General features: G+C 35.8%; 1 protein-coding gene across 1 annotated transcript in view; it reads left to right on the top strand.

The window, feature by feature from the left end:
- The first annotated feature begins 19,598 nt into the window (after nt 1-19,598).
- LOC116662781 overlaps nt 19,599-26,666 on the top strand; it is a 551,908-nt gene continuing 544,840 nt past the window's right edge. The window contains exon 1 of the transcript XR_004318907.1: nt 19,599-19,736. The gene's annotated coding sequence lies outside the window, so the exon portion shown is untranslated. The remainder of the gene's footprint in view (nt 19,737-26,666) is intronic.

The raw sequence follows: 26,666 nt of genomic DNA, 5'->3' as shown, positions 1-26,666 counted from the left end.
CTTGAATGTGATCTTTCATTGCATATTTTAACCTGTAAAGTCTTTCATCTTTGTTAGCTTTTTTTCAGATGGAAACAGAGCAAAACTACAGATAGGATCCAATTTTACTAAATATAAACATCTTGAAAAACCAGCATCCTTAATGATACATGAAGGAGTATGTCTAATTAAAGATAAAAACCTACATTATTATTTTCTTTTTTACAGTGTGTAATCTCAGAGGACAAAGTTTAAGTCAGCCTTGGGTTTGGTGCCAACAGAATGCTTCTGAAAGGTTCTAGCTTTTAAGCATCATCTCTTCACAATGCAGAGGGAGTTCACAAGTCTCTCTTGTAGGTGAAGGTGCTGTGCTTCTGTCACATAGACTGCTTTGGAAGGTGCGTTGCCTACTAAAGTGTTTTAGTAACAACTTAACAGGGAAAACTATGCTCCAATGTGTTCAAGTTTCCTTCCCTGATTATAATTCTTCAGAGGCTGGGATCTGAGCAAGCCACTCTATTTCTGGAAGACTGTTATTTGATGAGAAGTACCTATAAACACTTCCTTCAGACATCCCATTTCCTAGCGGGTTCCAATCACACTTACCTTTTCTGCAAACATATAAATGCCATTCGTTGATATAGTATTTTCGTTTATTCTGTGAATCAGCATCAATTCATTTTAATGACAATGATAATAATATCAATAATTATCATTAACCATTAGCATTATAAAAACTATCACAATCACTTATATGTCTATAATTATCTAAATAACTTTGATTACTAATAATTTAATGCTATCCAACACATTGCTAAGTTGTTTCCATATAATGTTATTCCATATGCTAAATCTTGTAAGAAAATGTCACTTCTGGAATAGAAAAATACTTAATGTTCATAGTTTTTTAATTAATAAACTATTATCTGAGAGATTTTAATTCTGTGAGGGAAAAGAATGATCATGTCATCACTGAATTCTTTGCTGGAAACAAACTAACAAGTCACTTAGCCCAGAAAGCTCTTTATTACAGACGAAGGAACTTATGTGACTGACTCCTTGTTTATTAATGAAACTATTAACAGGAAATGCAATTTTGAAGGAAAACACAGACTGAATACATAAAACTCTTTTTGAAAGGTGAGCCTTCACAAATAATTGAATACTAATTATTTGTAGTCACTAAAGTTTGGTTAATATTGAAAGGGTAAATTTTATGATTCTCTCAGGAGAATTTTTAATAAACTAATTAGGGCCGTAATCACCCCTGAATGAACTCTGTACAGCCTGTTACAGTAGGAGCTGTATTTAGAGAAGAGGATTTGCTGTAAAGTGGAAGGAACACAGGATTTAGAAGTAGGACATTTGGCTTCTGTTTCTGCATTCGCCTCTCTCTGCAACAGAAATAACTGAAGAGAAAAAGTGGGGGTAGGGGGTATCAGAAACATCTCTGTACCTTCTGCTCCATTTTGCTGTGAAACTTTAACACTCTGAAAAATAGTCTATTAAAAAAAATGATCAGTGGTTGCCAGGGGTTAGGGGGAAGGAAGAATTACTTGGCAGAGCACAAAGGATTTTTAGGGCAGTGAAACTATTCTGCATGTACTGTAATTGTGGAGGCCTGTTATTACCTATTTGTTAAAACCTATAGAAGATATCACACCAAGAATGAGCCCTAATGTGAACTATGGACTTTAAGTGATAATGATGTGTCAATTCAAGTTCATCAACTGCAACAAATGTAGCACACTGGAGCAGGATTTTGATAGTGGCAGAGGTTGAGTGTATGTGGGGCAGGAGATGTATGGGAAATCTCTCTACCTTCTGCTCAATTTTGTGGTGAACTGCTCTAAAAAATAAAGTCTGGTTTTTTTTTTCAAAAAAAGAAAAAGCAGTGAAAAAATCATAAGCTTTGTTATTATTTTAAATTCTAAGGAGGGCACAGAACCTTTATTAAAAAAAAAAAAGTTTCCACCACATGATAGATTTCTATTTCTATTGTGGAGAAAAGATAAGAACATTTCTGAGTAGAATTTAGATTAAATATGAATCCAAATATTTAATTAAACTTTGACATATAATAGCAAAATATGTTCTGGGTTACCCTTTGCAGTGTATATATTTAAAATAATTTAGATGCATAAAGAGCTGTAGGAGAGGAATATTGAAGTCAGGTTGAGAAGATAAAGGATTGATTGGTCATTTTAGGTCCCATCCACTCTATTGTCCCATAATTTCTATGGTTATGATGGTACTCATACACATGATTTATTATAAAGTTATTTATTATGTACTTATTCCTCCTTTAATGAAATATTTATTGAGTAATGGAGTACTCCAGGACTTGCCAGATTCTGAGAGGCAAAAAGAGGTGATGGCTCAGCCTTTGCCCTTAAAATCTTATTGTGTCAAAAGATCCAGTCAAGGACACAATTAGAATACAGTCTGAGAAGTGCTGTAATACAGAAACAGTATGAGAATGAAGATTCTGAAGAAATGGATGTAAGCCAGACAGAGGTAAGGGAAAAATGTTTCCTTTTTCTGAATAGCCAAGGATATGTATGACTTCGGACTGATAAATGCATAGATCTCATCCATGATACCTGAGCTCATGTGTATTTCCGTTATCAATGGGCAAACTTCTTAAAGAATGGAGACGGGTCTTCTTTTTCTATAGAAGAAAAGACATCTACACAAAATAATGATACATATACATTGCTTTCCCTGATATATGGAAGATGTTCACTCACAGTTCAGTTTCTTTTGTCTTGAATAACGGTGTATAAATTGTAGCATGCATAATTTCATGTCTTTGCATGATTTTATTTCTTTTTGTTCATTTTATTTCGTTTTGTTCATTTCTACAAAGAGTAAATCTTATGGAATTTCTTGTATACACTGAGGATTAAAAACTGATTCTTTGGCTTTAATAATATAGTCAGCCCTCTGTGTCTGACAATTCTACATCCTTGGATTCAATTAGCCAACAGCAGATCAAAAATATTCAGGAGGGAAAAAAAAACAAACAACTCCAGAAAACTCCAAAAAGCAAAGCTTGAATTTGCTGAGTGATGTTACCTATTTACATAACATTTACATTGTATTAGGTATTATAAGCAAGTCTAGAGATGATTTAACATATATGGGAGGCTGTGCATAGCTTAGATTTTGGTATCCACAGGGTCCCAAAACCAATCTCCCATGGATAGCATGGGATAACTCTATTAATAATGTGAGAGTTGTTTGTTACTGAATCTAAAAGTAGATGGCCTTTAGCTTACATAAAATTCAAATTGCATGAGCCTTGGCAGAGTAATAATGGTATAAAGTAGAGTGTCTGACTTATAACCTGTTCTTTGATCAGATTCGTGAACATTTATTAACATGGCCTCATCCACTAGAATGCCCTACTCAAACACATTCACCTGTCAAAACTCTGACTATGCTTTTCATTTTCAAAAACTGCTGGGGAGTGGGTATAGCTCTGTGGTAGAGTGCATGCCTAGCATGCATGAGGATCTGGGTTCAATCCCCAGCACCTCCATTTAAATAAACATAATTTCCTCCTACCCCCACCCTCCCCCCCCCAAAAAAAACAAAAGCTGCCGACAATACTATATTTTCTATTCAATCACTCTAGAAGTAGATGTTTCCTTATGTGAACTACCACAATTCCCTGCTACTTCTGTTCCTGAATCACTTATTTTTATTTTGCTTTTTTTGTATATTTATATGTACCACTAGTGTCTAGATTGTAAATTCTTTTCAAGGCTAAAATATGTCTCATTTACTCCTGTGGTGCCCATCTCAGGGCATGTAATAGGTCTTCACCAAAGGTATTAACTAAATAAATGGCAAGATATTGGGGAATTTCTTTAGGTAAAATTACGTATATTACAAGTAGTTAAAAGTTAAATCGAAGATGCTAAGGCAGTTTAAATTTTTCTCCCCAGACTTTAGCTTTAAGAATCATACTTCTCTAACCTAGGTTTTTTCTTATTATCATGCTTTAGGCCTTAAGATTGACGGTCCAGGTTAATGGCCTGAGGTGACTTTATATGAAAAGCTTTTGCTGATGAGGGCCAGATAATAATCTTTCTCTCTCCTGGGTTCACAGACAGCTGACTGGTTCTGTGTTTGTGCTGAGCTGTGCTAGATCTGCTCAGTTGATATGAGGGATGGTGGGTTCCAGGTAGGACCCCAGGACCTGGTGTTTACAGCAAAATAGACCTTTGCGGTAGTTGGCAACTTTCATCATTAATGTTTATATTTCAGCACATGAGTACATTTAATACTACTACTAAAAAGAATTGTTATTATTATTATTTTAAACCAGAGAGGTAAATGTACTTCACTCTTTTTTTTTTTCCCCCTGCCATTTCTAATTGGCTGTTAAGTCTAGCCAGTAAATTCCCCATTTAAAATGTATTTTTTGATCCTGGATATTCTATTACATTCTTTTTTAGATTTTTCCTTTCTCTAGTGTGATTTTCCTCATTCATTCATTATGTCTGTATTTTTCCTTCAGTTTTTGCATATATTTATAATATACATTTATTCACAATAACCTCAGTTATAAATACTTTCTTTATAACCAAAGTTATTTATCTGCTAATTCCAGCATCTGAGTTGTTGAGGTTTGGCCTATCGTTTGCTTTTTCTCCTGAGAGACCCTGAGTTCTGGAACTTTCTTCTGAAGAGTGCTGATGTGTGTTCAAGCAGGCAGTTACCTTGATTGGGTTTGACTCTAAACCCTGTCTCCCCGGAAATGGGCAGCTACTGAAACCGCTCCACTCTCGCATTTGACACAAAACCTTGCAGTCCCTGTTGGAGGAGGTCATCAGGAGGGCATGACAGCCAGTTGACCCAGGAGCTGGACCAGGGCAGCAAGAGGCTCTTCAGTCCTTCCCTGTCCTTGGCATGTACATTTTGCCCACTATCCCAGGCACTAGGGGCCATTTTAAGGGTGCAGCCTTGAGAGAATATTTGTTATGGAGACCACCTGGACAGTACACAGGACTGAACCCAGATAGGGTCTCTATACAAACTTGAAGATTCTTGGTGGGCAGGGGCCGAAAGCTATTCCTCTTGCAGCTGCTCAAGACAAGGCTTGAAGTAAGTTCCCTTGCTTATTAAACCTGCCACCTTCCAATCTGGAGCGGCTGCCTCTTTCTTGGATTTCTCCTTGCCTTTCTGATAGGGGGGCCAGTTGCAGATTTCACCCAGGGAACGTCTGAGGTTGCAAACCGGCAAGCAGTTTCCCCTACCCTCCACTGCACCGCTGGCATATCCTGGGATAAGCCAAGATGTTTGATCAAGTTTACACACAGTTATGAGGATCTCCCTTACTGTGGTCTTTTTTCTTTGATTTTCTCCTCTCAGTTTTCAGCCTTTTAGCATCCAAAACTTCATCCTCAGCAAGTCTGAGCCTTTGCATGTGTGTTAGTCCCCTTCATCCCCCTCCCTGGGTCTTGCCTGGTGGGCATCCTCAGCCATAAATGCTAGAAACAAGGATTTCACCTGGTGAGGCTCCTTTCTTTCCTGAAAAAGTCAAATGCCCTCCAGTTCCTTCCTGCTCTTGCTTGCTCTCCAGGGTTTCCTCAGAGTTACTTTCCATACTTCGTTCAGAATTTTGAATAGTTATGGGTTCAATATAAATGACTCCATCATTCTCATAGAATAAATTTAATTATGAAGGTTCATATTGTGTGTCATCCTGTGAAAAGGAAATCTGAAACAAAGAGAGAAAAATAACTTAAACTCTCTGAGAGTAGCTCTATTATTAGGGGAGATACAGAATTAAGCCAGGAGAAATAGTCTGCTTTCTCTGAGGGGAATTTAATTTGATTGCAGAATGGTATATAAATTGAAATGTAATTATTTATTTGATCAGTTTTATTAACATATGTAGAAAATAATTGAATATTTTATTAAAGATAAGGAAGAAAGAAGCTCTAAATCAAGCTAATAAGCATTTATTGAACACATTTACATACTTTCCCCTTAAAAAAAATCACTTTCTATTTCATAAAGAGAAAACAGTGGTGTTCCTAATCTTTCCAGGTCCTCTTCATTATTCAGTTAAAAAAAAAATTCAGTTTTGGGAAGATGGAGGAAGTGGCCTGAATTTCAATTCTTCAGTTCAGAGTCTTTCCACAAATAAAGAGAAAGAAAGCCAGCTGGAAAGAGTGGTAATCTGAGAACAGCAGGCAAAACCCTTGGGGGTCTCAGAATCGAATCTACTGGTTAGTAGGTTGGGACTCTGTGAGGTCTTGATTCCAAAAAATAAAAACTCCCTTTCAGGTCAAAGTCTTGATTGAACCAGGAGAAAATTCTGGGACTAGAATCCTAACTGAACAGGACAATGACAAGTTCAAAGGAAAATGCTGATCTGCAACTCAGGGGACAGCAAACTTTTTCTTTAAAGGACCAGATAGTAAATTTGCCAGCTTTATAGTGGGCCACTTGCATCTCTGTTTCATCTTCCTTCATTCTTTCCTCCTCTCTTCCTTCCTTTCCTTTTTCTTTCCTTTTTCCTCCCTACAATGTTCTAAAAACATGAAAAGCATTCTTAGCTTGAGGGCGGTACAAAGACAGGCCAGAGACCTATACCTGGTCCGTAGGTGGTGGTTTGCCACCCTTGGCCTAGGTGAACAGTGAGAGAGGGAGCCAAAGGAAGAGCATCTCAGAAAACAGGACTCTGTCATTTCAGCCACCTTGAGAAAACAGCAAAAGTGGGCGCTCTCGAGCCGTGAAGTTGGAAAAAGATAGCAGAGCTCATCTCTTCTTTCAGAAAAGACTAGAACGCTCATTTGACTGAAAACTGAAGAATAGAAAAAGGTGAGTTGAATCTCGTGCCAATTTAATACAGGAAAAGGAGTCAGGAGCTCCAGAGCATCTCAACAGATTAGGAAAATTCTCAAGAGACATGCCCTCAAAGACATGAGAACGGTAACCTAACATTTCAAAACAGATACATTAAAAATAGAATAGAGAATATGGATAAACAACATAAACTAGAATGATGAAAATGCAGAAATACACTCCCCTGAATATACTGTTAGCAAATATATATGTAAACTGTTTGTTGAATGCTGATTTCAAGTCTAATAATGTCGGCATGAAAGAGTAACCCTTCCTCTCTAGTCCCCTACCTCTCATTATGGAAAAGATATAATCAAATACTGGCTTTGTTCTCTGTTCCTTCTCTTTCCAGGTATTGTGTCTACGAGACAATCTCCTTATCTTCTTTGAAGCCATCCAATGAGTGAGGTATCTAGTAAAATGGTAGGGATTTATTTTGTAAGGAATTTTATTGAATAGATCATGCTAATAGAAATGATGTTTATAATTTCAGAAGTTAGAACAAATAAGCACATTATATGGGTGAGATGGATGTTATGTCTTACTCCATTGTTGTTTTGATCAAATCTCAGGGGTGATTAAAATCTACTGAAATTCATCAAATTTATCATTTGTCTGAAAGATGACCTTCTCTAAACTACCTAGTGCACTTAATCCATTACAGAATGTACCCCATTCTGGGAGGAGAGGAGTTCCATTTTTCTAATATTACCCTTCTTGCAATCAATGCTATTCTCAAGAGGATTTTTGTTTCATGGACTGGATGTTCTTTGTAAATTCTCAACATGACCTAATATAAAAATCAATGCATCTTTATGTAAGTTCATTTCTATTATTAGATCTCACTGTAGCTTCACGCTAACGTGTTTTGAAATATAAGCAGCACCCTACCACAGGGCACAGCTTTTTCCTGGTAATGCATTAAATTTCATTATGGTAAAAACCATTATAACACAATAAAATCCACCACAGCTTTTAAAAAAAAAAGTGTCTCAGCTCCAGCCGATTGCCAATAATGTTTGTGCTTTAATGGTCTCTTTACGATACTGGTCCCAATTAAGTTAAAAAGTGCTTTTTGTCCAGGTTACATCTCTATTTGTGATCTCCCCCCCATGATAACGAACACAGATTTTCTGGGTTACCAAGGACTAAAGGAAGCGCTTTCTGTGAAGAGGAGTAAACAGCTTCTCTGGAAGCCCACATCCAAAGCGGAAAGCGAAGCAGTGCACACAACATTGCTTACATGATGGATCTGCATGAGCACTTTATTTCACGGGGTAAAGAAGAGATGATTAAATTCTGCATTTTGCATATTCATGAAGTAAACCCAACCAAATTAAAGAAAAAGGTGCCAAAAGAAGTCCTGGTGCATTTGAGATCTGTTTTATTTTAGTCCTCTTCTGATGGAGGCAGTGGTTAATTACCCTGCAACTTGGTTTTTCTAGCCATAATAATTAGAACATTCCAGCACAAGGAAATAATTTAGACCCTTTGAAGTGGTTGTAGAGGGACTTGCCCTGGACTACAATTTTTCTAGAATCTAGAGTGCACAGAACTCTTCAGTGATTGTATTTTCTATTGATCTTACTCTCCCACCAGAGCACAATTTCTCATAATTCTCACTTGTATTTGAAACTATGTGGCTTTCCATTGATCACCTATGCTTTTCATTATCTGTTAAAAAATCTCACTTTCATGTTCTGGACTTCTTATTTATGTACTTGATTGAAATAGTCATCTTACATTTTCCAAGTTTAGACCAGCAAGAAGGGAGACACTTTTGAAGCAAAACCATTATTATACATATTCAGGATAGGTGTGACTCAGCAAGTTTGCAGAAATTCTTTGGGCCTGATCACAATGCCAGTCAGGTGTTCTCATGTTGAGTTAGAAAGTTTTGTAGAGGAATTTATGCGATACAGTGGAGAAAATAAATCTTCAAAGCTTCATGGTAAAATATCAATACTTAGCTTGAAGTATTTCCAGAAAATTAGACATGAACACAATAACCACGTAAGAATGGTCTTAAAAGACAAGTCATTCTTGGATTGGTCACCAATTTGGATAATAAGATATGCTGTGTCCTTTGAGGAGCACTAATTACAGTTTTATGCCACCATTGAAGATACAGTACATTTTTTGAAGCATTATGTAAGCATATACAAATTTTATTTTATTAATTTTATTGTTTATATTTTATACTTGGCATATTAATCATTAAGTGTAAAAGGGATTAGGAGAAAGACTCACCATAGACACAGTACCAAGATCCAAATCTGAGTTATTCTTAGCTTTTTTCCTCTACTTCATTTGCTCCCAAACCACCCCACTCAACCCACCACTAACTCAATCTGTCAGCAAGTCCCACTGAGTCTACGTCTGAAGTATAATCTATCTGTGCTCTTCTCTTTCTTGCTGTCTGTGCCTTGGTTCTATTACCTACTCAGTAGTCCTCAAAGTATAAACTCCAGATTCCCTGGGATGACTGAAACCCTTGCAGGAGATCTGTGAGATCAAAATATTTTCATCGTAATAGTGGAACATTAATTTCTTCTCTCACTCACATTTTTTAAAACATTTTTTGTTGAGTTATAATCATTTTACAATGTTGTGTCAAATTCCAGTGTAGAGCACAATTTTTCATTTATACTTGAACATACATATATATTCATTGTCATTTTTTTCACTGTTAGCTACCACAAGATCTTGTATGTATTTCCCTGTGCTATATAGTGTAAGAGGACATAGTACATTTTTCTCAATGGTTAGTGTCTTGTCCTTAAAATTTTGCAACATCATCTTGAATCTCAGAGACACACATATACAAAATGTGAGTTACATCTCCATTGTTCGATACAATGAACAGCTTTTTAACATTTTATGTTCTGCTGTATAAGGCAAAAGCATTGTGAAAATCATAACCCTGATGTTAACTACTCATGGGGGACGTGGTGCAGTAGTTTTTATCCCCAACGTGGCTGTTTAAAGTAAGGAGGAACATCTCTGTGGCTGTCCCAAGAGGAATGTGAAGCTTCTCACGAGGAAGTGAAGTGCAAGTGGAGAGAAGCTCTTTAAATATTTTCAAGAGCCCTTTGCTTTAGGGCTTCGGTGGAGATTTCGATGACTGTCTCTTCTCATATTCTTCTCCAGCTTTGCATCACAATGGCTAACAAATTTTCCAGTATGGTACAATTCGTCTTGATCCTCATGAAGAGATAAATGAGAAATGGCCAAGATTATTTAAATCTATTACAAAACTACAGAGCATGAGATCTTAAGGACCAGAGCCCCTCCAATGAGAGACCTAGATACTGCAAGACCTTCAGTAGCTTTCGTTTTGAGGGGAACTTTTATTAAGGAGAAAGAAGATAGGAATAGGTTTCAGGAGCCCAGTGGTTGTAATCCTAATTTGTCAATTACCAATGACATAACTTCAGGAAAGACCCTCAACATTTCCGGGTCTCTGTTACATGAAGGGTCAAACAGAGGAATTTCTCAGGCAACCTTCCATTATAACATTCTGTGAGTGGTTTTTGTTATATTGGTTAGAAGATTTTTATATATTTTAGTTTATAAAAAAAGATCACATTTTTATTTTATGCAGTTCACCTAAGGAAATTTATAAAGAGATGAAGACACAGCCTAAAATAACTCTAGAGAGTTAGGCCATGTCTCTCCACATCTCTTCTGGATTTTTTACAGATGTCTTTAAGAGATTAAAGAGAGAAAAATCAGAAGAACATCAGTGTTGTTCAGTTACATATCTTTCAGTGTCAAAGAATTTTTTAACATTTTGAAGACATTCTTCACCAGGATTCTTGACTGGTCATGGATTGTTATTAAATTTATCATTTTTTCCAGAAAAAGAATGACTTTTATGCTAATCAGTGTTCTTTGTTCAATTCCTGGACAAAACTCCTAGCTCTTCAATAACAGGCTTTTCTAATTCTGTTTTGTAATTGCAGTAAGGCCTCTCTGAGAATTTATCTCTCCTGATGCACGCCAGCAGTATGTGGCCTTTTCTTGAACCCATCAGAATTGTGACTTTTCTTTGAACTCTTGGCTGCTTGGTGCTACTGACCTTGCTGCTCGTTTATAGCTTGGGTGCCATTTATCACTCCCAGACTTACAGATATTGTTGTGGAAAGAGACTGACTGCAATCATTCATGCCATTGCCTCTTTCTAGTGGTGCCTTCCAGCTTCCTTCCTTACAGGATAACTGATAGGGAGAGATTAGTGACAAAGCTGTAATTCTACTGTGGGATTGTGATGTAACTGTATCATAAACCATGAAGTGAGACTCAAGAGGTTTGAGATCACGAATGCTGAGATTAAGTTACAGCAGCCACAGTCAATCTCTGTCAATATGTGTTTTGTGATGGTTTGTAATCTGCCTGTAAAATATTAGCTACCTGTAGAAAATACCTTTTTTTCCCCTAGTATTGACTTTATTATATAGCTTCTGCAATTTCAGAGCTTAAGAGAAATATTGATTTTTATTTTTACAAATACATACAGACATTTTACAGGCGATTAAGAAAACTTGCTCTTTGATTTGGTGATACATGTGGGGTTTTTTTTTTTTTTTTAATTGCTGTATAATTGACATAACATTATGTTAGTTTTAGGTGTACAACACAATGATTTTATATTTGTAGTAACATGTTTTAACTCCGTGAAACTTTCCGTAGGCTTCTCATGCAACACTTGAAATATTTAGGTTTTAATATTTTGAAATTGAAATTTTATGTACGTGTGAAATTTTAAAAGATAATTTCTTGATGTTGGAATTCACCTAATAAATGGAACCATTTTGAAATAAACAATTCACTGGCATTTAGTACATCACAATACTGTGCAAACACCACTGCTGTCTAGTTCTGACACACTTCCATCATCCAAGGTAAAACTCTGTAACTATTCAGCAGTTTCTTCCCAGTCTCCCTACCCCCAGGCCTATGTATGAAAATTTTAACATAAAAATAAATTAATTTATTTGCTTTTTTATTTACTTAACAATCAGAAGAAATTAAAGCCATTATTTTTGAATCCATGTCAGTTCATTTAACTTGTGCCTTTAGCAGCACTTTTGTAAGTTATTTTTGAGGGAGGAGTTTGTCCAGGTAACGCAAAACTATGAGGTTATTAATAAATATTTATTTGGTGTGCCAAAGCAACTGGTTAAGCTAGTATACACAGATTTCCTTCCCACAGGAGTTTTCAGAAACCTTCCGGATATTAATAAAACTCTGCTTCTCTTTAATCGAGGGCCATATTATACAACATTACCTAAAATATTTGCCTCATATTTCCTGGAGCATTCTGAGCCTATTTTTGAGACCTACTCTTTATCAAACAGTAATCTGGGTCTAATTGTGATACTGTTGGAGGATATTATAAAGAAACAGAAGGTTATAGTGAAAAGGAATATGAAAAGGAGTATATATGTATGACTGAAAGTTTATGTTGTGCACCAGAAACTGACACAACATTGTAAACTGACTATACTTCAATGGAAAGAAAAAGAAATAGGAAGGTTTTATTTAAAGGGATTTATTTAAAAAAAGAATTAGACTTAAAGCTTATACAGACATCATACTCTTAGAGCAAAGAGCTGAGATTCAGGATTCTGAAATTTCTTCTACTAAATAAAAATAATAGCATTTTTAAAACATTTTTATGTATTCTCTATATTTCTATCAATAACCCTGAAAGCTAGGTATTATTGTCCTAATTTTATAGAGAGATAAACTGACGTGCATGATTAAATTATTTAACGGCGGTCACATAATAAAGTCTTCCTTTGTGATTAAGTGATTTGGCCAATATGTCATAATTGTAAATGACAGAATGATGACTTGAATTCAGATGCCTGGGCTTTCAGATTCTGTAGCATCCTTTTTATTCTGCAGCATCGCTGCATAAGCATGAACTTGGAACTCAAGTTTTCTGGGCCTTGGTTTTCAAATTAATCAAAATGAAGAAATTGGATGATCTCTAAGGTCTATTCTAGCTTCAAAATTCTGTTGCTTCAATGCTGTACTATTTCCTAGCCTGTCTGAATAGGATTTGTAAAAAAAAGAATAAAAGAAAAAGAAATTTTATATCCCTACATCAGGAATCCCAAGATCTCAACAAAAATGTTAAAATACGTTCCCAAATAAATGAACAATTACGACAGCTGACCTTCCTACAAACCTCCCACAACTCAGAATGAGTTATAGAATCAAGGGAGGAACTCTGCTCTGCTTTTATAAATATAGTTAAGACCAATGTAAATACATGACTTGCCTTTAACACTAGGGTGTCTTAGACATCGATCGAACTTGCAAAGAGGGCATGTGTGTGTTTGCCTTCCCCTGGCCATCCTTGCTCATCGAATAAAGGAGTCAGTTCTGGGGCCAAGGAGGTCTGTATCCAGGTGGGAGAGGAGAGAATGTCAGACTTGATTCACCACCTTCAAATCAGCTCATTTGTTATTTTATTAGAGGAAAATACTAGAGTAAATAGATTGGGTCAAACCTCAAATGACCAAATGGATTTTTTCTCCCACCTTTAAATTATTTTTCGCCTGTTTACTAAGACCAGCATTTCTCTCCCTTTTTCTACACACATGCATCTCAGAAAAAATTCTGAAATTTCCCTTCTTTCTATGTATGATAAAATTTCTTAAAGTCACAGTATCATTTGCACATTGTCACTTATGAAGAAGATTTTTTAAGCTTTATTTTCTGTGGTTTGCATTATTTACTATTATGGTACTACAAAATACTTTTTATATGTTTTGTAAAATTTTAAAATAAATATCATACTGAATATATTTTCAAACTATGTGTCTCCCTTTCTCTCACTTCCCACCCTGATATTCTGGTATCGCCCTTCAATCTTGTTCTATACTGCAAATCTCCTCTTTCCAGGATAGAAAGTAAATTTCTGTTTTCACTTCATTTTCATAAGACTCCTCTCCATTTTTAGAGGAGAAATGGAATACAAAGAGTCTACACAGAGGAGAGCTATTTGGTAAGTCAGGTCCTTGCTGGCTAAATGGATCACTGTGGGGATGGGAGGAAATGCTCAGAAGTTTTAATTCTTTCAACATTTACAGCTACTACAGAATTATAGCAGGTTTCAAGCATGTTCTGAAGACTGGTGGGCTTTAACTTCATGTTTGACTTTTATGGTTATTAAGAGAATTATCTTTGAAAAAAAACGGAAGCGTCATAACTTCCCCCAAATCCTTTCTTAATCTTTTGATACTTAGTCATTTGCTTTTGTGTCAATATCTTTTCTTCAATTGCTTCTGTGCATATAAGTAAAAGCAGTCCTTCAGAATCACTTTTATGGACTTTGTGAAATCCCACATCCTTTGCAAAATTTGTAATTTCACTTAGCAATCAATTTCCACTGTCAAATTTTCATGACTCCTGACAGAGAACTGATAGACTGGTTCCATTAAGTGGTTGGTATGATGGGCAGGAATGGAGGTTAGCATCAAATAGAAGGAAAGTTTTGAATAGAGTCCAACTTTAAAGTTCTAATTTTATGATATATTTATGTTATGTGGCTCTATGATAGTTGTGGGTCAGAAAATAAGCATTCAGATATGACAGACATACTTTAAACCACAGATTCTTCTAAAAATAACTTTTATATATGTAATATAGTTTATTATTCATATGTGAATATTTTATTCCTAAAAAACTGCTTATTTTCTTAAATATCTCACCACCATGATTAAGCATTCAATTACATTAAACAGCCCTCCCAAATTTAGCCCTCATCCATCCCCTAAGAGAGAGGCATCAGGAGTGAGTATGCAGTTAGGGTCATTTGTAGTAACTAGCTCTGGAATTTATCCTGGGGTTCACAGCCCACTGACCATGGAATATGTCAAATACTTTCTGCAAGTAGTCCTGGATATTGACCTTCCTGTCTCTGGACACAGAACACTGCAGCTCAGCAGTACCTGGGGTCTATGAAACCCCCTTGGGGACATGTGGCTGGTTCTGGCATAGGGAATGGATCTGTGCAAGGACTCATAAAATCTGAATGATTTATTCAAAGCAAACACAAGGATATTGCCCCCTCTGGTCCTTTCAATGTGGTGAAGGCATACAACAAGCTATCCTTGCTTTTCACTAGAGAATGTTTGTGAAAATTATCATGGCTAGTTTCATTGTCAAAAAGATTGATTTTTCTCATAAGAACAATTGTAATGGGTGATAGGTGTTATATTTCTGACCGAAGATCCAACATAAAACTAATCAGAGCAAAACATGTAATAGCTATAAAAATCTACAATAATTTAAACTAGCAAGATCTCGCTTGAAATCATAAAGTAGGGAAAAATATACTGAACATATCTGTTCTATAAAGAAGCTATCATTATAGATTTGACTAAAAACATATAGCCAATTGTTACTAAGTGATTGTTTTATTTGTTTTCTTAGAAATTAGAAAGTATTCTTTGATACAATTTTTTTCCAGCTGACTTTAAAAGCTGTCCAGAGAAATTTGAATCAATGCCTTATTTTCTTTTCCACACTTTTTTTAATGTAGCAAGCAGATGTGTTTTGCAAAAATAATCTACAGTTCCTTTTATTTTGCCAAGCCAGTGTATCATTAAATATTGAGTGTGACTTCCAGGGGTGTGAAAATTGAATAAGGGTAGTGGTGAAATTTACCAAAAGCAGTTAGCTGATGGACAGTGAGAGCCTCATACAAGAACATTAAGGGAAAGCTTCTTGAAGCAGATTTTTGTGCTTCTTAGTGGTGGCAGTGTCAGCTTTGTTTATGGCATGTTCAGGTTACCAGACCCTCTCTGGAGATGAAATGACCTAAGGAGGCTACTAGGATAATGCTTTCCTGTAGACTCTGGCATTTCTTCCCTGACCCTCCTTGCAGTTGAGCACCTTGGCACCAGCTCAATATTTACTCCCTCGCCATCTTGGGATGGACCACAGAGGGTTCTCTGACTGATCCTTATGAGCCAGAGGCATTCTGCTCATCAATCCTGGCCCGTCACTGCCATACCTTCTCTGAAGGGTTAGTGTACTCCTTGCCCAGCCCAAAGACCTGTTTTATGCAGCTGAACATACTCATTTTAAAGAAAGAATTGGTGCACAATAAATGAAATGGGGAATGGGAGTTAGCTTCAGAGATCATTTTATATGTTAAACCACTGAAGTGTGGGAAGAATCAAGTGTGAAATTAGAAGCCTGGTGTGAAGAACAGAACACTAGACTGGAATGCAGGAAAACGAGTGCTACTGATGGTTCTGCCACTGACCTGCTGTTATCTTGGAGAAACTATTTCACTTCACTGCATTTTATTTTCCTTATCTGTAAAGTGGATCTGTAAAGTGGACTTTAACAGCCATGGCTGTATATTTATAGTTGGGATGTGTCTTTGTTCCTTTATTCCATACCTCAACTGTCAATTGCCAAACATACCAACTGGATTAAATATGTATAAATATTAATTATGCATTCTCTTCTTAGCTACCATGTAGAATTCTTTGTTTTGTTTATATCAGTTGTATTAGTCAGAGTTCTCCAGGGAAACAGAACCCACATTTCTGTTTACTATAAGAGAAGATTTGTTAGAAGAAAGTGGCCCATGAAAGATAATCAAGGCTAAGAAGTCCCCTGATCTGCAGTTGGAAGGCTGGAGACCCAGGAGAGCCTGTGATGTCGTTGGAGCCCAAGTCTGGAGGTCTGAGAACCAGGAGAACTGATAAATGGGCTCAAAGCCTAAGAAGAGATAATGTTTCAGTTTGAATCTGAAGGCAGAAAAGACCAATATTCCAGCTCAATTCATCAGGCAGGAAGATTTCCCACTTACTCAAAGGAGGGTTAGACTTTTTTTGTTCTTATTCAGGGCTTCAACCCATGTTACACTGGGAAGAGTAATCTGCTTTACTCCGACTGCTTATTCAAATGTTAATCTCAACCAAGACACCCTTACAGACACACCCAGGATAATGTTTGACCAAATATTTACGCACCCCATGGCCCAGTCAAGTTGACACATAAAATTAACCATCACACTAGTCAAAAAGGAAGCCGTATATAATCTTTGGGGTTATCTAGTTGATATCTATTTTCTAAAAGGCTTTAAAAATGTTTGAGAAGCTAAAGACATCGAGGCATATGGATCACTATGAAAGCTCACCCTACTCCAGAGGATTTGATTTTAATAAGACCCTTTACGTGGAGAGGAGGGCAGTTCATTTCTTTGAGTAGAGATTGGAGGCTCTGAAGTTTAATTTCCCCTTGATAAAAATCTTTCATCCCTGATGTCATTTAAGCTTTCTTGAAACTCCTCATTTTATTCTCTGCCATCTTTCAGGTTGAGCAAAATTGTGCATTCATTTTCCAAAAATGCCTCCTTCAAGTTTCAAGAACATGGTCTCTTTTTGGTTCATCCTGGAATCGAAAACAAGCATACCATTCACTGGCTTCGTATTTTTCAAATATATCCTTCTTGTGGTCTTTACCTTTACAAACCCAAAATCTTAAGTTGTCTTTTTTATTTTCATTGGGGAATTTGTATGCCATATGGCTTATTTTAGTTGTGCTTGAGTTTCAAAAACTACAATTGTTATGGTACATGAGTAGGCGGAAATTGCAAGGAGGATGCTGGATAGCTAACTGGAAGAGGAAGATGGTGATTTCAGGGTCAGAACTTTGGGTTCATGGTTAGTGTGGTGGGGCTTTGAACTTTTGCACAAATTCTTGCCCACAGCCTTCCCTACCTTGTGAACACTGACTTATACTGCAAGAGTCAGCTTCAATATTCATGTACTTTGTGATGCCTTCCTTGAGCTTACCAAGCACAATTAGTGTTCTTTTCCCTACTTGAATAGCACAAATGTGTGTTTACTGTGAAGCAAAACATAGTTCAACTGCAATTAGTTATGCTTAATCTTCTGCTCATTGCAGTCACTGGAGCATTCTTAGGATAAAGTTAAGGGGAAGCCATTTTAGCTGTCATATAGAAATACTTTTTGGAATGTTTTTGATATAACAAGTGAGAAATTATAGACTCCTCATTGGCATTTTTTTTAATGGGAGAAAATTTACATACAAGTTAATGAAATATGCAAACAAAAGCAAGAAAAGGTGAGAAAAAATTAATTAAAATTATTTTGACAATGAGAAAAAAGTTGTAACAAATCATGTTCAAATCATACCTAAATATTTTATTAAGAGAGAGAGTTTTCCAGGGCAAGGGAGTGAATAGCTATACACTGTTACATAATCAAATTAGTCTAAAGAAATGAGTCATATGAATCCAGTGGAAAAAGACTTAATTTGTTACTGATTGGACAAGATTATTGACTTTGATGAGGATAACATGAAACTCCTAATGACATCAAAGTAATAAAGATATCTGTGACAAAATGGTTAATAAGTCTTGTCAACTCAGAGTATGTGATATAGTCAATGTGCAGGAATATTTGAAATGCAAGCAATTTTATTTGTATAAAAGAAATTTGATAAAAGTTTTCCCAAATTGGGTAACAATCCTAAACATTTTGATAACATTACCAATAATAAGTTGTGAAGGTAAAAGTTTTCTAAAATTTCAGTCCTGAAATAATTTCAATAAATTGTATTAAAGACTGAATTTGCCAATGTTGTGAAGTTTGTAATATTTTCAGTTTCTTAAATTTTGCAATTTTTCATGATTTATCATTCTAAATATTCACATACAAATGTAATTTTATATTTGTAAGTTTATATTCTTTTTCATAAAGAAGGCCCCTCAAATTTCAGGCCCTATAAAACCTGGATCATCATGCATAGAATACATACACTTCTAAGCACTTATTTTAACTTTGCTTTCTTTCTGTTAATTTTTTAGGGAAGGAAAAAGGACTTTGGTCTTTAAAACCTATATACCTAGTACAGTACTTGAAACAGAATGGTAGAAATTGCTTGATAAAGAATAATGGGATGTATGAGTGTCTGACAGATTATGGAACTGGTCTAGAGAGATCGTCTCAAAGTTGTTCTAAGAGGCCTCTGCTTTTCCTAGTAAAATGACTGAGGTATTTAGATGAAAGCCATTCTATGATAGCAATGTATTATTTTGGAACATTTCGAAAATGTTGACTTGAGTAGTATTGATAATAAAATTCTCCAGTGAAAGCATAGCTTTCTTTGGCTTAGAGAAGACATTTTTAAAGGTGTTTGATTTCATCCTTTCCCAGCTGTGACTAAAAGCATAAAATTCTGTCTCAAAAGTAATGATGACTATTTTGACTGCGAGGAGAAATTTGTCTGAAAAAGCCTTACACTGCAAGTTTCTTTTGACTTTGAGGGTAAATTACAAATAAACTCTAATAAGATCTTCCTTTAACTTAAGAACATATTTAGACATGGATATTATTAGTACTATAACCGACCCTCCTGAGATGGTGCGCAACAAGTGTCCTCCTGCCTAATGTCACTCATGCCAATAGAACTAGAGGGAGACCAAGTTCAGGTCAGAAGCCAAAGGAAGATTTATTCTCTGATAAGAGAATAGAAAGGCCGATCTCCCTGACGGCTGTGGGCGGGGTTGCTACTCAGGGATCTTATTAGCAGGGGAGGGCGGGGCGCAGAGGGGAGGGTTGGGGCGGGGCGGGGCGGGGCGGGGTGGAGTTATCGCAGGGCCGGCAGCTGTGCTGCTCCGAGTCCAGACTGCACTGCGGGCAGGCGCGGCGTCTCTGCACACGGCCGGCCGCCGCCATCTTGAATTGCAGCGTCACTGGCGGCTTCTACATACAGTCGGAGCTGAGGTGTCGCACCGCCGTTTGGCACTAGGAACTCTGGTCTGAGGGGCCCTCTGCGAGTCCTCTGAGCAAGTGAAACTAGACTAAGCACAAAGGAAAAGAAACAAAACGGTTAGTCTTTATTACCCAGTCTGTTTTTTTCCCCAGGTGTAATTGTTAATGGGCTTTGCTGTGAAAGTGTTGTTGTTTTTGTTTGTTGTTGTTTTTGTTTTTGTTTTTACTTTTGCATATATCTGGAGCATTCAGTTAGAGTGCGTCAGTGCTTTTGGTTACAGAGTGTTAAAAACAAAACAAGAGCTAAAGAGAGCCTTGAGCCTTGCTTCAATGAAGGTGAGATATTTTCAGAGTAGAAAATTCATACTGAAAATAAAGTTTAGTCTATTCTGTATGCATAGGAAATAAGTTTTAGGGAAGCAATGATGTTAAAGTCAAATTGAGCATGTTTGAACTTCAATCTTTTAATAGAACGGTGATATTTTGTACTACAGTGCTGGGTGAAGTATGAATTCATATTGTAGATGTATGCTAAAACTAAATACATACATTTTGTTGCCATTCCCTTAAGATTAGACATGTGATTAAATTAAACAAAGTAAAAAAATTGTGACTTAGTACACAAAGTTATGTCTTTCTCTTTATTTTATTTAAGTATTGTGATTTAGAGTATGCAGTTAAAATGATGTTCAATGGGAAAAAAATGATGTTCAGTGAAAGGTATTTCCTGGTTTGTTTTTTTAAATTATTGTAATAAAATACAAAAATAAGGATTTCAGGCAATATCTATTCTGAAAATTTTACGATTGCTTCTCACTTACCTAGGCAGATTTAGCTATGCATCTGTTCTTTTAAATGAGACTTCTAATTTCCTTATAGTCCAGGAGAGGATGTGATGACTTTTTCTGAATTTTCCCAAAGAAAACATTATAGGAAAGAAAAAAAAAACCTTCTGCTTCATTGCTTGAGCTTCAAGACTGGGGAATAATGAAAATCTAAAAAAACCTCCACAGTGACCCACTAGAGAAATATTCCCCTCTAGTTTTTGCCCTTAGCTATATGTTTAAAAAGATAAAGAAATATTCTTTCCCCCAACCTCTCAAACAGTATTTTATACTAGTCACCCTCACTTAATAAATATTTTTTGAAAGCCTAACTCTGTGAGTGTCAGACACCATGGTATGTTAAAGCAAGGATATGAAAAGAAACAGATAAAAACATACCTTGCCCTTGATTAAATCTTGGTTTAATTTTGGTGAAAATATTAGGTAAATGCTAATCTTGTAAGCAAGAAAATGTGCTGTAAGAGCAGAGAGGGCAATGAAGTAACTTGGCTTGAGTGATTCAGGAAAGGAGTCATTAAACAGACTGAGCACATGCTTGTGTTAGAGCCACTGAATTTCAGAATTGGAAGGAGACTTAGAGATTACCAATCTATAGATTAGGTATACATTTTAAAGTTAAAGATTAAAGTGTCCACTACAAAGTTGGAACTTTTCATTGGTTTATTCAATAAATAAATATTGAGTTCTATCTGTGTGCCCAGCATAGTTCTGGGATTAACACTGTTTAGAACAAACAGACAAACAAACGAACTAGAAAAAAATAAGACACAGAAACAACCAGAAACAAAAGCAAGCTGAACTCCCCTCCTCCCATGGACACACCAAATGCACAGCTGCACATCAAGCAACTACCAGTGAAGGACATGCAGAAGCTAGCTGAGTGACTCTCCGTGTCAGGTGAATGAGAAAAGGCCTATGTCAAAATAGGTAGGAAAGGCTGGGACACTCTTAGCACAAACCTCACTCCTGACACAGTGCCTATAGGAGACTCACTTTAGTTTTAAAGTACACAAAGACTGAAAGTGAAGGGATGAAAAAGCTATTCTGTGCAAATGGATAAAGAAAGCAGGAGTAACTACACTTATATCAGACAAAACAGGCTTCAAGTCCGAGACTGGAACAAGAGACAAAGAGGGTCATTATATAATGATAAAGTGGTCAATTCATAAGCGGATATAACAGTAAACATTCATGCACCCAACTCAGGAGCACCTAAATATATAAAATAAATGAAGACTTGAGGGAGAAATAGACAGTAATACAATAATAATAGTAGGGGACTTCAAAATCCCACTTTCAACAATGGATAGATCGTCCAGACAGAAAATCAACAAAGGAAACATTGGACCTAAACTACACATTAGGCCACATGAACTTAACAGATATTTATAGAACATTCCATCCAATAAGAGCAGAATACACATTCTTCTCAAGAGGACATGGAACGTCCTCCAGGATAGATCGTATGTCAGGCACAAAATAATTCTCCATAAATTTAAAGAAGATTGAAATTATATCAAGAATCTTTCTTGACCACAAAGGTATGAAATTATAAATCAATTACAAGAACAAAACTAGAAAGTTCACAGATATATGGAGGTTAAGCAACATGCTTCTGAACAATCAGTAGGTCAAAAAAGAAGTCAAAAAGAGAAACCAAAAAATGTCTTGAGACAAATGAAAATCAAACATACCAAAACTTCTGGGGTGCCGCAAAAACATTTCTAAGGGAAATGTATGGTGTTAAGTGCCTTCATAAAGAAAAAAGAAAGATCTTAAATATACAACCTAAGTTTACACTGCAAGGAACTAGAAAAAGAACAAACTAAGCCTACTAACTTCAGACAGAAGGAAATAAGATCAGAGTGAAAATAATAGAGACCAAGAAGATGACAGGAAAGGTCAATGAAACTATGAGCTAGATTTTTGAAAAGATAAACAAAAGAGACAAATCTTTTATGCGGAATCTTTAAAAAGTTGAACTCATAGACACAGACTAGAAAAGTGGTTGCCAGGGGCTCGGGGGTGGGGGAAATACAGGGAGGTGGGGAAAGGGTACAGACTTTCAGTTATGGGATGAATATGTTCTGAGGATCTAATGTACAACATGGTGACTATTGTTCATAATACTGCACTTTGTGATTGAAATTTACCAAGAGATTAGGACTTAAATGCTTTCACCAAAAAAAAAAGTTAAATATGTGAGGTAATGGATGTATTAATTAACTTGATGGGGAAATCGTTGCAAAATGTTTGCATATATCTAATCACCGTGTTGTACACTTTAAATATCTTACAATTTGTTTATCAGTTATACCTCAAGAAAGCTGAAAAAAATAATTAGAACCTTAAGAAAAGCCAAAAACAAAACAAAACAAAAACAATTTCTGCCCTTCTGGAGGTTACATTCTAATGTGAGAATCACAAAGTTAAACCTACAGGACATCAGATGGTGATAACTAAATATCTGCAATGAATCAGCTACACACAAAAGGGGTATAGAGATTATGAGAGGTATTATAATTTAAAATATTTTGCCCAGGTGAGACTGTTGAGCATGACCTGAAGAAACTGGGAGAGAAGATATCTGGGTGTATTGGAGAGAGTGTTGCAAAAATATTTCTAGCAAATGGAAGAGACCAATATAAAGGCCATGATATGAGATCATGTCTATAGCTTCTAAGAACAGCATGGAGGTCAGGGTGGCTGTAGCAGCATGTGTGGTGGACAAGCATAGGAAATGAGTTTAGACAGAAAATAGGGAGTTAAATAACGTAGGATCTTGTGAACAATTGTAAATCCTTTGAATTCTACATTTAGTAAAATGAAATACTAAGTTGCTCTGAGGGAAAGACAAAATATGACATATATTTTAAAATGCTTCCTATGGCTTCTGTGTGGATATGAACAGTAAGAGCAGAAAAGAGATTCATTTGAAAGTTGCTGCTGTGATGCAGGTGAGAGATGATGTAACTTGGACGAGGGAGGAAGCAGTCATGGTGGTATGATGTGGTTGAACTCTGGGCGTATTTGTAAAGGTAGAATCAACGGGGCTTGCTGAAAGAATGAATGTGGGGTATAAAAGAATGAGTAGTCCTACGTGATTCCCAGGTTTTTGGCCCTAAAAGCTGCAAAGATGGTGAAGGTGAGATGGGTAGGACTTTACAGAGCAAGTGTGGGATAATAATAAGAGTCTGTTCTCATACACATTACGTTTGAAATGGCTGATAGATACTCTGCTGAGTTGTCAAGGAAGCAGTTGGCTATGAGGACCCTGGGGAGGAGAGAAGAGAAGGAACAGCCATTGGGAAAGCTTTATCCTAGAAGTGAGTGAATGAAGTGTGTAATGGAGGGAGGCATGATCAAACTGCTGCCAACTGCAGCCAAATGCTGCTGAAGCATTAAGTAGAATGAAGCCAGAGCACCAATCATTTGATTTAGGGTCATACAAATTATCAGTGGCTTTGAAGCAGTTTAAATGAAGTGGTCATAGTGGGGAAAGTTCAAATGGAGTAAGTTCCAGAGAAAATGAGAAGAGAAATTGGAAATAGCCAGTATGAATCCTTTCTTGAGGAGCTTTGCTATCAAGAAAAACAGAAAAATGAAGTGTTGGTGAGAAGTGGCTGTGTGATTAGGAGTGGTTCATATTTAAACATTTTTTTAAGATGGGATAAATGATGGTTTCTATGCTGTCCCGAATATTCAAAAGGAAAAATAACTGATGCAGGAATGAGGATAATTACTCTCAGTATGTCTCTGATATGGTCATAACTTTCTTTTAGTGGAATGTAAGAATGTAATTTTTAAGTCTCTTAACTAAATCAGTATTTGCATCCTTTGAATTTTGAGTCTCTTAGCTGCTTTTTGATTAGTGGGAAAAACTAAAGAAGTGGTGCTCAGTCTTTTCTGCCCAATAGAATCATCAGTGGACATAAAAACAATCAATGCCCAAGTCCCACCTTCAGGCAGAAAAATGAGACTTTCCAATTTATCACTTAGTTTTCAGAAGTTCCCTAGAGGACTCAAATTTAAAACTAGCCTTGAGAACTACAGAGGTAAAGTAACTAGAAAATAATTGATAACAAAAATAATAAAAGGCGTTAGGGCATGGACTTTTTAAACTAAGTCTCAGCCTAACAGCAGAAGAAGCAAGACCACTTCTCTGATATATCTGCAACAGCGTGTCCCGATTCATTCAATTTCAAAGATAATCTAATAATAAACATTTGTTTTCATTATGGTATATTTTAAGATTATATTTGCTGAATCCTCACAGATCAGAAGAGGGAATATCTGAAAAAGTAACAGACAAGTTAAAAAGTCAGAGCTTCTGGATGGATTATTTTGCAGTAGGAAAATTAAATGGGAAGATCTTAGAGTGATTGGCAAAAAAAGAAAATAGATTCGTGTTATAAATGGGCTGTTCTCTGAAAAACATTTTTCTAACTCTAAACAATTAAGAAGATATAGTGGTGCTCTGACTGGTTGAAGATTACCTATATGGTTTTGGGGGGATCTGACTGACAAAATGTTTCTATCTTATTTTGTCCTTCGTCCTTTTTACAGAGTGGAAAAACCTAGACTCAAACACAAAACTTGGTTTTCCAACTCTGAAGTTTATGCTTTTTGCACAGTTGTTGGCTAATCTTAGGAACTAAGCACCAGTTGAATGTAGAAATTTATAAATTATAAAGAAAGCCCTTGATAGAGTTATTTAATGAAATCGATGTTATTCTTATTTCAAGATTTGTGAATAAAAAAGTTCTCCACGTTACATAAAAATTAATATGCCACAATTAAAAAAATTGTTAAGGGTTTTTGTCTAGTCTGTAGCTTGGACATAGTTCATGCATTTAATGAATGGTTAATCTGTGAAGTTGTTAGTTCTCATATATCTGAGAGGAAAATATTTAAGACTGAAGTGTTTAAACCCTAAAGATCAACCCTGAGAAGTTTCTGTAATTTTTTCTTTTTTTCTAATTGATGTACTTTTCTTCTCTTTGGCCATATCATTTTTCAAAGTGTTATGAATCCTTTTCTCTATAATGTTCATCCATTCTTTTCTTTCCTCTCTTTCTAACCCCTTTTCTTTTTGTCCTTTTGCTCTTTCTCCCTTTTCTGGGAAAGAATAATTTACTCTTATTTTTTTCTATTGTACATTGATTAGTGATAGAGTACTGAGTTGCAAAATCAATTAACCCAAGAGTCAAACAGCATTGTTAAAAAGGAAATAGAAGAGAATATAAAATACCACAGTGTATAGTGTGTAGTAAGTGTAGGTATTTTTATGAAACTTTTTTCCATTTTGTATTTTTATATATATATAAATTTTATATGTATATAAACTATATATTATATATATAAAGAGAGATATATGTGTGTGTGTGTGTGTATATATATATATACACACTTGTCCATGATATAAAATAAATTTTTTTACTGAAAGTCACAGTAAAAAGTTAAAAGCCACTGGAGTAATGAGTGTTAAGGACTTGATAAAATTGTGTGGAATGATTTTGAATAGCATATTTAAAAAACTCAACCAAGTATGGGCCATAAGCCAGAATTTATGACTATTTTCCTTATGGTGATTATTTGTTTTAAAATTTTTGTGGTAGTAGAATTTGGCCTTGTTAACTTTTGCTATAATGTTCATTCATATTAAGTATATTCAGGTTGGAATGGGTTCAGTTCATAGAACAATCTGGCTCTCAGAAAAGAGGTGAAATGAGGAGAGATTTTTTTTATATTCATACCTAAAAGCCCAGGCAGTTTTCTCCTCTGGAAGGTGCCTTCCAACTCCTTATTCATATATTCTTACACACAAGATTTATTTTAAAAGAGATTTTTCCTCATGAAAAATTTCCTTACCAATAATTCATGTACCAGTTTACTAAAAATAAATGTTTAACATGAAAATGATGGATACAGTTTTGTGTTAAAATGAGAGTGTTGCTCACTCTTATTTTGGTATTAAATGTTTCACTCTTTCCTTTTCTTTACTTTTCTTTTCCAGTAATTGCTATAGGAAGAAACATGAGAAGTATTATTTAATTTCTTTTTTATATTTAAGAAACTCATTTCAGAGTTTTGTCTGATGTAAAGTAGATAAAAACTCTATATCCCAAATAATTACTTGATAATTTTTAAAGCTGGCTTAGATATTAATCACAAAATTACTGAGAACTTACTGTCTGGGGTA

Source organism: Camelus ferus, chromosome 1 (genome assembly GCF_009834535.1).
Source record: "Camelus ferus isolate YT-003-E chromosome 1, BCGSAC_Cfer_1.0, whole genome shotgun sequence".
Classification (NCBI taxonomy): Eukaryota; Metazoa; Chordata; class Mammalia; order Artiodactyla; family Camelidae; genus Camelus; species Camelus ferus.
Note: the sequence above shows the minus strand (reverse complement) of the source record. Positions and strands in the feature narration are given on the sequence as shown.